This window comes from Rattus norvegicus, chromosome 6 (genome assembly GCF_036323735.1).
Source record: "Rattus norvegicus strain BN/NHsdMcwi chromosome 6, GRCr8, whole genome shotgun sequence".
NCBI lineage: Eukaryota > Metazoa > Chordata > Mammalia > Rodentia > Muridae > Rattus > Rattus norvegicus.
In genome coordinates this window covers 52,779,634-52,790,772 of record NC_086024.1, presented here as the reverse complement: position 1 = coordinate 52,790,772, position 11,139 = coordinate 52,779,634, and positions in this window count along the sequence as shown.

Here is an 11,139-nt window from a genome sequence, read left to right as displayed (position 1 = left end):
CCAAGACCACCACAGTCTGCATTTCCTCTCCTGCTTGCCCATAGTGTCCTGCCTTCACTGAGCCTTCCTTTGTCTCTGCCTGGGATGCTCTCCTGGATCCCTGTAATATTCAATATTCCAGAGAGACTGAAATCTGTATGTGTTTTTGCAGACCACTGCTGAGGGCCATCTGCCTCACCTGCGTGCAGCCTGAGCAGCCAGCAGCGGAAGTCAGCTGAGGTAGCAAAGAGAAGGATGCAGAAGCACGGCAGGTTCTATCAGAGTAAAACCTCTGCTGTGCTCTGATGCCTGCTAACACTTGATACACAGATAAGAGGGCGAGGACAATGGCAAACTTTCACTTGTTCCTAACACCGCAATCCTCCAGTTTGCACAAGTGACACTTCCTACAAAAAGCATATCATGTCCTTTCTTCTAGAATGTAATTTCAATCTAGCTCCCCGCCCAGGCAGTGCCGATGTTTCCTGGTAAAGCATTGAATAAGGGTATCATGAAAAGAAATGTCTGAGTCAGAAATGAGTAGCTTTAAAGGCTGCCAAATCCCCACTGAGTGGAAGGACCGGAGCTCAGTGCTTCACTGTGGAAGAAAAATATAACAACTATTCTGCTCTCCTTATGTACAGCACATCTTCCCCACACCAAAATCAGTATCCCAGACTCTGCTGCCCATAATCCAATTCGCCCACGAAGCCTGCAAGAAATTGAAGCATCCCCCAGAAACCTCCCACACTCTCTGTCCAAGCTTTAAGTGGAAAGAGGTTCCTGTTTAGCCATCTTCTCCCAGTGCTGAGGATGGGGTTCCACGGAGAGTGTCTTGTTTGTAAATGGTAACAAATGTCTTCATCGTGCATTCTCTATAAACAATTGGTGAACTCTGCAGAATGCAAAGGTGTATAATGCCTGTATCTGGTCAACTGCAGCATGGCGTGCTTCCAGAATTCCTCCTTTGCTTCCTCCATCTCCCTCTTCTTCCTTCACACGTGTTTTTGGTTCCCCTTTCTTTCCTGTGGACAATGGGTCAAATGTTTGTACAGAAGAAGGGGATATCAAGAATAAAGTGCACACAACCAAATGCAGTGCTCTGATCTGTCCACAAGTATGTCAAGCCTCCTATAACACCCATTCCAGAAACAAGTCTGTAGAAGGGAACTGGGGTCATCTGTGGTACTGCTGAAAAATTCAGCTCTCCACATCCTCAGTTTAGAAGTAGCATTCTTCCCGCAGGCTGCCTTTCAGTCTAGGGAACAAGTTTACTCTAGTTTGACCTCTATGTAAGTATCATTATTTTGTATAATTTAGTATAGATTAATAAAAATAAGCAGGGATTTTGGTGGTGAAAAGTAAAGCTGAGCTATCTCGTATCACAGTTTGCGATGTTAAGTGTTGTTCTCATAAGGGGTCCCCATGGCAATCCGCTGTCACTAAGCAGCTGTGTGCCTGGAAATGGATATATACAGAGCATGATGAAATGGATACGTCTACCGGATAGACAGGAAAAGTTGGCTAAGAGCAAAGCAGTGTAGGTAACAATGTGACCTGTGTCCTGCCAGAGCAGGTATTTGAACACTAAGAGGAAGAAAAGATGGGCCAACCAGTCCAGTCCAGTGTAGGAGCGCTCACCTCTGGCAGGGGTGAGTTATGCAAAGGAAGGTGATCCACAAAACAGCAATGGTTCTTCCGATGCAGTCCTCTCAGAAGCAATGCTAATGTGAGATTAGCAGGCTCAGGACAAGGTCCAGGGTGGCGTGATGGTATGTAGGGACTCAGCAGAGATCAGCAAGTGAAATCTTGTCACTGTGATATGAGGTGAATAATCACAATGAGATGAATAAGCAGGTATCTCTTTAATTAGACCATTATAAATGCTGCTTCCTGGTGTTGGGCAAGATCATCTCCATATTAAATCTGTGCAGCTGTGAGAATCCACAGGAGCCAACATCTCCCTCCTGGAAGGGGGTCTCATGAGTTGTCTCAGGAGATACTAATGAGATCCTCAACAGGCCTTGCCATTTCTGTGGGTTATGGAGAAGTAAATGATTGCTTGGAGGTGGTCTTTCCATATGCTGTAGATGCCTGAGAAGCATCCATACTCCTACATATCATTCTGAAAGAACTCACTGGGTCACCAAGCTGGACTTGGATAGAAACCTTACTCTGGTCTCTCTGTTCTCTCTCTATCTGAGATGATAAGACATTTCTTTATCTCGCCCCAGGAAAAATTGTCAAACAACCATCCATTCCCTTAAATAGTCTGAAAATGTGTAGCCGCCATGTCTATAAACAAGGCCTGACAAAAGTGTATCTTCTGAATACTAGCGTATTTTTAGATGACTGTACAAAATTGCTTTTATTGCAATACTCTAGAGGGAGGGAAGGGGACACAATGCCTTCGTGTGTTAAACAGTCACAGCCCTTTTCCGAGGTAGCCTCTCTGTGTGTGTATTTCTGGCTTTTCTGTTCCTTTTGATACTCAACTCGTCTTCTCACATCTGCATGCTCTGTGTTCTCACTCATCACCTGTGCAAACGCATCATTGGATGCTGGCAGTGCCGCAGTCTCAGGATAGCACTCCTCTTCCTAAGCAGCCTTGTTCCAACAATATCTAGGCTGACCCTTAGCCTGGGTGTAATCTTAGCTTGTCACTACATGCTTTCCCATTTGGGCATATGTTGAGATTTAACTGCTTGGTGTGCTGGTTGACTTTCGAAGCTACTTTTTGTTTTACTTTCTAGTGAAGGACTCAAGGGTGCAATACAGAGGATGCCCTGGAGTTGGGGTATCAAGATACTGGAGCACAATAGGGTTAGGCTTCCCAAACCACCTAAGACTGGCACCTCAGGGGATCCTGAGCCAGTCCAAGGCCTCGGAGGGTACCCATGAAAATCATGTCGAGATCTGTTTACTTCCCTAACACTGGATTCTCCAAGACAGTTTCCTGTCTCAGCGAGCAGAGAGTAGTTACTGTTAAGTGAAGGTCGAATATATCTCTCCTGAGGTTTTCATTAAACTCCCAACATAACATGCAGTATCTACAATCCACAATTACACAAAACCAATTTTCTCAGATGCCGGTGTAATTTGAAAAGAAAAAATGAGTTCATCTTACTTCATTTTCATGAAAGAAAAATGTTGATATCAGGTGTGTTATCAACACCTACAGCAGCTACAAGCAATGCCCCCTAGACAGCTTCTCTGAATCAAACAATAACAAGTTCAATTCTATTCCTAAGTGAAGATGAAGAAAATTCACAGGTGGCGAGCTTTTGGCATCCCGTGTTTTTAAGTCAGGGATAGACAAACTGTATTCAGTCACTCTGAAAAGTCTCTCAAGAGTCTGTGTGACCGTGGACAGACCATGGGATTGCTATTGTGATTTTGAAGTCTACGTTTCCATCCTGTTACCATCTGAACCCAACCAAGCAATACTCAGTGTTAGGAGACAGAGCATCCTTCAGCTCCAGATTCCTTGTGAGGAAATTGAGATGATGACATGTGTAATCTGCTTGTTGAGAGGTTCAGATAGCATCGTGAGAATGGTGTTGACCAGAGCAGGTTCCCCATAATAGTGATAGTCCGGGCCAGTCTATTCACAATCTCTCCTCTCTTCATCCCCTCTCCTTTACACCCCATAAATAATCTCCAACTCCAACAAAGACAGATGGATATTTGGCAACTTATAAGCCAATGTGAAGTCTGTCTCTGTAAATTATAATGGCTAAGTCATCCATGAATCAGAAATACTCAGCTCAGAGCTACTTGTGGAAGTCAGATGATGTTAACAGGAGACCTGACTAATATCTAGACCCCGTTTCCAAAAACCCAGCTGGGGAGTCAGACCCTCACCAAAGAAGGAAATAAACTGAGAAGCTATGCCTTCCCTGTGGGTGGGGAAAGGGGAAGCTTAGTTAGGATTACCATAACCAAAGCAACTTGGGGAGGAAGGGGTTTATTTGACTTACGTTTCCACATCATTGTTCATCCTTGAAGGAAGACAGGACAAGAACTCAAACAGAGCAGGAAGCTGGAGGCAAGAGCTGAGGCACAAGCCATGGAGGAGTGCTGCTACTGGTCTGCACCCCTTGACTTGTTCAGTCTGCTTTCTTATAGAACCCAGGACCAGCAACCGAGGGATAGCTCCACCCACAGTGGAATGGACCTGCCCACATCCATTATTAATTAAGAAAATGTACTACAGGCTTACCCCAGCCATTTATCATGGTGGAGGCATTTTCTCAATGGAGGCTCCCTCCTCTCCAATAGCTCTAGTTTGTATCAAGTTGACATAAAACTGACCAGCATACTGCACCATCTCTGTGTTGGGTAAGATAAGGAAGCCATGCTTTCTATGAGGGTAGGATACAGATAGTAGAAAAACCATACTCTCACTGGAATGGAAACAGATGTTAGAAGCCACATTCTTCTTTTAGATTGGGACAGGCCAGTAAGGTAAAGTGGTAGTCACAGTCCCTGTGAGCAAGGCAGGAATCACTCAACTCAAAGCCCTTTTCTGTATCCAGAGGCCTCAGGAAGGCCAGAGTTTTCCAGTGTTTGTTAGAGAAATAAAATACAAAACCCCATTGCTTTTATGTGACATTTTCATCTTTAAAAAGAGATCCCAGTTGCCTATCAAGAAAGCTCAAAAGCGCAAAGTGCCATTGGTCTTCAGCTGGCAGGCTTCGCTTTAAGGGCCTCAGCCACTGGAGGGTGTGGTAACAAACACACAAAGGCAGGTAGCTCCTTTGTGTTTTCTTTGGCTCTTTTTCCCAAATCAGCCTCGAGTACAGCAATTCATTTGGATCATTTGTGTGTCTATATTCAGATTTCAGCACAGGACTGGTCAGAGGCCACTTGCAGCATGTGAGCTGCAACAGCTGTGCCTGGTGCTGACCATGGTCCTGAGACGCTACCAACCTGGAATCTATTCTATTTTGAAGAATTGCATTGAATACTGACAGCGAAGTCTGCAAACTTAGCCATAAAAAAAGCTTGCTGTGTGCAAGCCACCCACCATTGAATACGTCTAATTTTGAGGTGTCTCATTAAATAATTTGTACTCCAGGCTAGAATCCTACTTTAGGAAATAAGGTAAGAAAGATCACTCTACTATGCCCATGTTACGCGGAGAGAAACAAATCTATTTCCTTTATTATGTGGGGAGCCTTTCATCTCCTACTCAGAAATATGACCAGCTGTTCACTGGTATTCTCAGAAGACACTAAGCAAAAATGTTTTCTCAAAAAGAGAATGATTGTAAGCAAGGCTGTGATCAGCTTTTAAGACTGCCACCTCATAGCCAGTTAAATGGCTTGCTGACTTTCTTTGTAAGTGAACAATGCCATTTTTTCCAGTAGCATTCTAAAATTGGCATTTTTGAGGCAGTGTGTATTTGAGGGTGAAGTGGTTCAGGCTGTTGCACACAAGATGAGTCTTGCACAACTTTAAAACTGAAAAGTGCATTGTGGTTTCCTTTGAACACATACAAGAGTAACTTTGTCAAGGAAGACAAAGTTACTACTGCTTTGACAGTTGCCATTTTCTCTATAATTGTAGAGACTCTTGTCTCTCCCTCAAGGCTAAAGTAACTAGAACTGATTATAGTGAGGACTATGGGATAATTAGCAGGATCTATAGGGTTCTTCCCCTGGGTCTTTCTAGTCCTCCTCAGGCTAGGGAATATTCAAGAGCTCCAAGTCACATGCTTTCCTCTCCTTGGTGCTCTTAGAGTACCAGGCTTCACTCATGGCTTCTCAGAGAACTGCAGCATCTCAGGTAGCCAAACAAAACTGATTGTCTTCATAAGAACACATTAACTGGAAAAGAAAAAGCAGAAATATGTTATAGCCTAAGCATTCATCACTTCAGTTCCAGAAAATAGCTAGTTCAGAAGTCCAGAGTTAGCTGTCAGAACTAGCTAGCTGTGTCTAGCTGTGTCTTTTGGCTATGTGTCAAGGTTTTGAGTCTGTAGTGGTTAAGGGTATGTACCTTAACTATGTGCTGACCTAGGTCACCCATAGTGAAGGCCTTTTCTGAAGACAAGAGGTGGGTTTGAGAGCACATGACAAAGGCAGGAGGGCCTTTTAGCAAGGCAGTATGGTGTCACCCAGAAAACTCCTCCTAGTGCACATGAACTGGATCTATTTTGGCTCTGCATCTCAATGGAACCCATCATACACATGGGACAGGATTCTACCCTGCACCGGGCTACTGTTCTCATAGTCTCACAGCTCTCCTTCATACTTCATAGGCTTAGAACTCAAAACTTCCACACTTTAGGCTCACTACTCTCCAAGGGACAGCCCTGAATCCTCAAAGAACTACACTTGTCAGAGAGGACCAAGAAGGACATGAATATATGGCTGTGGGCCAGCACTGTCAATGATCAATGATAGTACTTTTTATACAGGTAACCTATTAACTATAGACATTTAGAAATTAAGTTCCCACCATGATTTACAGTCCAAAGTTACAAGAGGTGTTTGAAAGAAGAGATCAAATGAGGTTAGCACACTGCAATGCTACTGTTTGCATACTCTCTGTAATGCCTGGGGATAACAATGATGTCTGTGCATTCTCCTGAATTCAAGAGTCCTTGAGTCACTGCTAAGTTCCGAGTCACCTCATCTCTGTGAGCCCCACTCTCCTTACTGAAGAAGTCCCTGTGAGGATACCAAGTGAGGTTGGATGTTACCTGTAGCATGGTTAGATTGCAGTCCTAATTTGGAGGTGTGAGGTCTCCATTTTTACATTGCTGTTCTTCTGAATCTGTTGCCCATAGTGAAGGCTGAGACATCCTGGAGATGAAAAGAACAGAAAGAGACTTTTATCCAGTATTTGTAGGTTTCTGCTACCATTATAGAAGAAAGAACTCAGAGAGGAGACACAGTAAGAAATTGGGAGGAAATGTGTCACAGCAGGAAAAGTCAAGCTTAAGAGGAAGTTTGTGTTCTAAAGAGCATTATAATTTAGCTTCTCTTGGGGACTTTATACAAAATTGGGAGCACGGTACAAGATTGCATATGTTAATTTTGCTTAGGAGCAGTTCACAAGGGATATGTAATTTCTTTGTCAAGGCTGTGCAAGCTAAAAGATCAGACACAATGTATAAGGTTATAGCTGTTATTTTTTCTTAATTTTTAGTTAGCATACCAAGTTTTGTTATAACATTTTCCACACGTGTCTGGCTTACAGCTTAGCATTATTCTCTCCAGCCATGCATCCTTGTTCCCACAAATATCATTATTTGGCTTTTCTTTACAGATGAAGCTGTTTTCTTCCGAAGCAAGGCCCAGCTTGACAGTCTTGATCCCACCTCCAGACACCATATGGTCGATGGATGGTACATTTCTGATGTTTACAGTAGGCTTTTCTCTCTTTAATCTTCCCTCTGACCCTTCTGCCTGTGGGTCAGTATGAACCACAAATCCCCAAGGCAGATTGATCTGTTCTTTGTCTCCTCCATTCATCTGATAAGCCTGTTCATCAAACTTCACTGTAGCTCTTAAGTTATACCATACTGATTGCTGCAAGTTTGTTCCTACTTGGTCAAATATTCTTCAGTGAAAAGAAGTAAAGTTAAAAGTCTTTGGCATTAATCAGTGGACAGTGATACAACCAGGGCTAGGTTCTGGAGGGACAATGAGACTTGCACTGAGGTTAGATTATAGGAAGTGGGACAAAGGGTGTGAGCTTTCTCAGGGCTGATAATTCTAAAGATTTGATATATAGCATTAGTAACATTGCATTGTGCCCTGGAAAAATGCTAAGATTGTGGATTTGGGTTCTTCTTACGTACATCAAAAGGTGGCAGCTATGCCAATGTGCTTATCTGCAGTCATTTCACTATTTCCACGTGAACATGTGTGTACAGATCACAGCTTTAAATGCATGTGACACAATGAAAGCAATAAAGAGAACCAGACAGAAATATACAGAGATACGACAGAGCCAGAGACCAGGGAAAAGGAGAATGTAGAGGCAGGAGTGGGGGTCTCAGGGTGGGAAGGAAAGGACACATGGAGTCTAATTTATAGAGTTAGAATTGAATTTAACCATTTGTTCTACCAAATTATCTAAAATGCATGCTGGAATAGTTCTTTTTCATCTCCTATCCTCTACTAGAAAGAGCAGCAGCAGCAGCAGCAGCAGCAGCAGCAGCAGCAGTAGGAGCACATTGCCACAGCAATGCATTATCAAAGGATATAAGGATCAATACTGCTTAGCAGTGGATATTAACTGTTTGCCTAGAGAAGTCAAACTGGAAAAGTCTCACCAGGACTTAACAAAAGACAAAGGGGCTTCTGGGCAAAGGATCCAGAAACCTAAAAATCTTGCTGCCAGCAATGAGAAAGATAGTACGAGTTTCAGAGGGGAGTGAGAGACTAGGGATCCACAAAGAGGGGCTGGCCCAAGAGCAGACCATCAGGTGGACCAAGTGGGAACAGGGCCAGATGGTAAGCATGGGCTGCACAAAGTCGGTAAATATTTTTTCAGTTCTCCCCACGTTCCTGTTTGGAGTCTCCCTACACAGGTAGCCAGATCTCTGAGAACTTCCCATTAAGACTGGCACTGCTCAGAGCCTCTAGCAAACTTAATCCGTTTGAACCATCAAGGCAATCCTGGCTGGAGAGAGACAACTGGACCTCGATGCTTCTCCTACCCTCTGTTTCCTGCAGCAGTAACATCTGGTCAGGAGGCATCATTTGCCTTCTTCTGAAACCCTCCCATAGAGAACCATTCTCGCCTCTCAGGCTCATGTCTTAGCCACACACCTGTGAATGCAGTGGAGCCCATGCCTTGCTCTGCACAGCTGAAATCAGTGGAGTTAAAGTGATGCTCTGCTAAGTTGTAAAAGTTGATGTGTTACCTTCCTAGCTCTTAAAGTCCTACTTTATTTGGTTATTTATAAGACAATTTAATTTCACTTATAATTGCTTTATGGATTAATTATCACAATGATTATATGAATATTTAATACAAGTTTATGTGTTTACAGAGAGTATCTTGAAAATTAGTTGCCATGTATCAGTTGGCTAATCTTAATAATTTATATTCATAAATGCAGTTCACTTTCATTAGCAACAACCGCTGGAAAATAATGTGAACATATTACTGAAAGTACTACCACTGGGGGTTGCTGAAAGTAATTATTTATGCAAATATTCAAACAGTTTAAATGTCTGAGAATTACTTAGATAAAATCTCTTTCCTTGTAAAGTTGGTATTCTAGAGTCTCAGGAGTATCCAAAGATGATAGTTGTCACTGCACAAACCCAGACTTCAGTGTGACCTGACACCACTGTGCTCTGGGACCCAAATGATTTTAGTGGTTTTCCACTTTCTATTTTGCTTCAACTTAGCATCGTGGCAAATTTTCCAGGATTCCAAGGGGCTTGGGTGTGCATGATTCATTTCATCGATGATTTTCTCTGGGTGACAAGTCTGTAGTCCAGGGTCCTCTAGTCCTTTCTCGCAAGGGTCTAAAATCAGTGATGCTGCTTAGGACTGTGGAAGGTCCGTCAGCCTGAGCAGTCCGCCTTGGGTTGCCTGGGTCACGTTCTATCTGGTCAGACTCAGCTCTGTGTCTTCCAAGGTGGTTTATGGTCTGCTGGGGTCCCTGGAAGGTCCTTAACCCTGTGTCATCAGAGGCCTGATGTAAGTCATCTGAAGCTAAACTCCTGTTTATCTCACCTAACTTCACCCTGTTCATCTTACTTGATTACCCTAATTCTTTTTATTTCTAAAATTTATTTTTAAAAAAAAATCTGAAAATTTTCAAGATTTGAATACCTAGTAAACCAGAATAAACCCTGTACAATTTAATGACCTTTCATACAGTTAGAGTAAGCGTTTGAAACAGAAGCCTGTGAAGCTTCGTATTGGGTTACATGATTCACCATTAAATATATTTTTATGTACTTATCCACTACCAAAAATATTGAAAAATCCTACCCAGAATGCTCTGCTTAGCTTCTGGTCAACTCAAATCATCTGAGAAGAGGGAGCTTCAGTTGAGAAAATGCCCCACCAGACTGGCTTATGGGTAAGCCTGTGAAACATTTTCTGGATTAATGATCAATGTCAGAATACCTAGCCCACTGTAACAACTGGCACCCTGGCAGGTGGTTCTGAGTTGTATTTTTAAAAAGCAGTGCAGGCTGAGCAAGCCAGGAAAAGCACGTCAGTAAGCAGCTCTCCTCCATGGCTTCTGCATCAACTCCTGCCGCCAGGTTCCTGCCTTGAGGTCCTGACCTGACTTTCTTGGATGATGGGCTGTGAGCTGTAAACTGCAATAAACCCTTTCTGCCTTGAGCTGCTTTAGGTCAGGGCCTTAATTATGGCAATAGAAAAATTTAATGAGGACAAAAAATTAGAATTAGAAAAATAACATCATTATCTCTTTTCATAACTTACATTCGTTGGTTGTATTCATTCCTCCTTCATCCCATATTTGTTCTTTCCTATTCTGTTTTTCACATGTTACATTGCACCCAATGTACATTTGTTAACACACACACACACACACACACACACACACACATACACACACACTGAGGAAAATGAGTGAGAACATGTTTTCTTCCTTTGTGTAATTATGTGACTTTGCTTAATAGCATACATTCTGAATTCATCCATTTTTTTCTGCAAATTTTGTGATCTAATTTTCCTTCAGAGTTGAATAGTACACACACGCATGCATGCGTGCACATGCCCTACGCACACACAGAGACACGTTTTCATCATTCAATCATTTGATCTGTTGATGGGCAACTAGGTAGAGTCCAACTCTTTCCTATAGTGAATGAAGCAGGAATAAAGATTGGGAGTGCAAACATCTCTACGGCAGGGCATGGACTCATCTGGGTATATTTCCAGCAGTGAAATAACAGATTCAACAACCTTAATTATGCCAAGCAGGCATCTATGCTGTTGACTACTGTATGCACAATGTATACTTTAGGACCTGGAATCCAGTAAGTGTGCAACTCAAGTCCATTAACTTAGTACTGAGAACAATTGCTGTCTGCAGCCTGGCTGCCACTAGCCTACGGTGAAAGGGACAGTTCCCACATTGGCAGGAGATTACTGACGATGGACATGAAGACCAAGTGTAAGTGGTCTTATGTAAGTTTTATTGGCCCA